A 3816-nucleotide genomic window follows, 5' to 3' on the forward strand; every position below is an offset into this window, starting at 1 on the left:
CCTGTACCCGCAACAGGACCACGTCACTGCCCTTCTTCCCGGATGCCTTAAACTCGACTGGAACATCATGACAACCACTAACGGGGAGGTTTGGGTACAATGACTGCAGCTTCTTCTCTATGTCAATCACAGTTTCCAATGCCCAGCCACCACCACCGGCCAGGACTGTAGGGAGCTGTAGCCACACGGATATCTTGAACCCATCTATGGCGAGGAGTTTTAGTAGTTTCCCGTCCAGCGATGTTGTCAAGTGGAGTTGGCTTGCATTGCAGTTGGTAGGTGGGAGCTTCACCAGTCCTGACATCCCCGTTCTCACGTCATAGGCGAGGATTTGGTTGCCCTGGTCCACTAGCCAGTGAACAATGCCACCACGGAGGATGGCAGGATCACTGTAGCGACCGACCGACCTCCATGGGGAGCTAGAATGGCTTGCACAAGTGATGGTCCTCCAACCTCCAGAGGAGGATGCAATGGTGTGTACTTTGATGCTCCACATGCTAATATAGATGATAAGCAGCATGAAAGAGTACTCGATGCCATCAGCGGCTGTGAGCAAGACATACTCGTGGGTGTAGGAACCGCTAGTTAGGACATCATGTGAGTTTGAGAGGAAGGTCGGGTGACCTGTCATGGTATTGTACACACACAGGTCAAAATAGTGCATCTGTTTGGGTCCCATTACTTCTACATGTAAACGGCAGAGGACGATGAAGCTACCGCTTGATGTCATTCGACTGTACAGGCGAAAGATGTTGCCGATGCGGTGTGACATGAACCGTGAGAGGTGCTCATGGCAGAAGGATTCGGCTGCGGGCGTGACCGGGTGGACCAGAGTCAAGGGCCGCTCTTGAAAGATGGAGAGGTAGGCGAGAATGCGGGGGGTTACCAGTCCGAGTTGGGTGACGCGACGGAGGAACGGCTGGCTTAGGATATCACGGCGAACGTGTTTACATGCCGCGGCACAACGGATAAGAGTGACAAGGTCGGTGTGTGCCATGATCTACAAGCCTCCTTGTCATCGCTGGAGCTAACAGAGGTGAATGATGCTTGGCGTCCGGTCTGGGGATCGGAGGGTCTCGCCTCCAGCAAGTTCTATTTGCACTGTTTTCGGCACATGGAAGCTGATGAGGCATTTAAATGGGTCTGGAAAGCAAAGTGCACCAATAAATGGAAGGTTTTTGCATGGCTGCTTCTTGCGGATAGGCTAAACACTCGTGGTCTGCTCAAGAGGAAACACATGAAGCTGAGGGATGACAACTATGCGTGCTTGCTATGCCACCAGCCACACGAGGAAACTGTAGAACATCTGTTCTTTCAATGTGAGTTCAGTAAGTCATGTTGGGGGAACCTAGGGGTCACGTGGCCAATGCATGGCAATCGGGTGCAACTTTTGCATGCAGCTAAAAGCACGTGGGTCGGGCCAATGTTCATGGATGTCTTCATCGTAGCCTCTTGAAGCATATGGAAGGAACGCAACAATAAACTTTTTAGAAGTGTGGTGCCGACTGTCGATGGGTGGAGCCAGAGATTCAAGCTTGACTTTGGCATGATGAGACACAGAATTAAAGAGACCTTAGTGCCGTTTGTTGATCGGGCGGTTGACCTGATCTAGTTTACCCCTCTATACCCTTGATGTATAGGACTTCTCTTACCCCTCCTGCCCCCATGTAATTTCTATCCCATGTAATCTTGTGTGTTGAGATGTAATACAAAAGTCAGTGGGGGATGCCCTCACTGTCCCAAATTTTCAAAAAAAAGTCTTTTTTAGTTGGTTGGAGGTGACTTCTCACTTTGTTGTCAGTATGCTCGGGATGTGATACTAATACTTATCTTGATTTCAATATAGAGTAAGCCATGGCCTTCCCTAAAAATATGTTGCACATGATTTATAATGCTTTGAATCTTTGTGCCGCGCTTGCTCATCTGACAGATCTAACTTAATTTGTACAAATGCAAAATAAAATCCTGTTGCAACGCACGGGCATTTGTGCTAGTACTATGGAAGAAATCGATTGACAGGAGGAAGTTCATGAAGGTATACTACTACTACTTGAACGGAGAACCTGATCGCTCGAACAAATTAATATGGCGCAGCTGCCCCTGTAAATTGACCTTCAGCTCAAGGTAATTACTTTGGGGACACTAGTCAATCACTATGGTATTCATGCATCTCTGTTCTTCCCTAAAAGCTTATTTTTTCTAGAAAAAATTAATGCCACTTCATGTTGTTGATGTAGGATGTGGCTTGCCAATCATTTTTCTAGGACAGTAATTAAGCCAATTAATTTTGTTGATGTACGATGTGGTTTGCTAATTATTTTCTAGAAAAAATAATGCCCTTGGTTTCTGTTCTGGTGTAGGACCACTGACTAGTCTGAAAGTCCGAACCAACTTTGTGGCTGTAGCCTGTAGCTCAGCTTCTGTCCTCCTTACTGATCAACTAATTTAGTTCGAGAGTGGTTTTTCTACACCCCCACCACACTACAACACTCAAGAAAACATAGTAGAACATTTCAAAAAATTCCGATACTTTATGAAAATGATCATGAACAAATGTTATAGGCGCTTACAAAGTTTGGTGGTCAAATAATATTCAAGGAGCTCCATGCAAAAATGAAAATATCTCTGAGAATTACTCAAAATGTAAGCGTACTGTTTGAGCAGATTTTGTAATTTTGTCTTTTTTGTCCAGAGCTCCTCGAATGTTGTTTGACCACCAAACTTTGCAAGCACCCATAATATTTGTTGATAATCATTCTCACAAAGTTTTGAAATGTTTTGCTGTGGTTTCTTGAGGGGGTGTACCAGGGGTGTAGTGTGGTGTGGTGCAGTCACTGCTTTTCCATTTAGTTTTCATATGATGCTTAGCTTTCACTATTCAACCTTCGATGCATTTTCTAATTTTGACACTTTGTTATGAGGAAATTTACTTTGTAATTAAGTTTGTTGCAGTTTGATTCTACCTACAAAAGTTGATATAATCTTCATAATAGTCAGTGACTAATTTATGATATGAAGGCAAAATATTTGCCTCATATTTTATTCGGTTTTGCTAGTTCTCAGCTAGCTCAGAAATAGTTAGGTCTAAATCACCTGTATACTCCTCAGATTAATACGCTCAGATGTGTACATGTACAGTTGTCTTCCACTCCTGTCGTTGGATTCTTTATAATTTTTTGTGTGTGGGTGAGGCAAGACTGGGCCTTTCTGTGGTTAGGACCAGCATGGGCTTTTCAATGGTAGTCTTTTTCACATTTTTGTCTTGTGCTTCCGGTACAAGTGGGAGAGAAGCTGAAACAAGGTGAGTTTTTTTTTTGCATTTCATTTTCTTATGCTTGTTATCATTTGGTTTCTTTTTTATTTTTCTTATTTTTTTAATTTTTTGGCTATCAAATATTCAAATGAGTCGTGGCTGCAAATTTTCAAGAGTTGTGCAACTGCAAGTTCTTAAATGAGGACGCAACTACAAGTTTTTTGTGGGTTCCGAATGCAAGTTTTCAAAGGGGGTTCGCAATGGCAAGTTCTTAATCTGGCAAAAAAAAGTTCTTTATGTGGCTGGAACTGCATATTTTCAAGGGGGTGGCAACTACTAGTTTTTAATAGGGTCACAACTGCAAGTTTTAAAATGTGTTCACAACTGCATGTGTTTAAGTGGAGTCGCAACTGCATGTGTTGAGAGAGAGTCGCAACTGCATGTGTTTTGAGATGGTCACAACTGGATGTTTTCAAATGGAGTCGCAACTACATGTTTTCAAGAAGGGCCGCAACTGCATGTGTTTAGATATGGGTTGCTACTGCATGTTTTTAAATGGAGTC

This window comes from Triticum dicoccoides, chromosome 7A, assembly GCF_002162155.2.
Source record: "Triticum dicoccoides isolate Atlit2015 ecotype Zavitan chromosome 7A, WEW_v2.0, whole genome shotgun sequence".
Classification (NCBI taxonomy): domain Eukaryota; kingdom Viridiplantae; phylum Streptophyta; class Magnoliopsida; order Poales; family Poaceae; genus Triticum; species Triticum dicoccoides.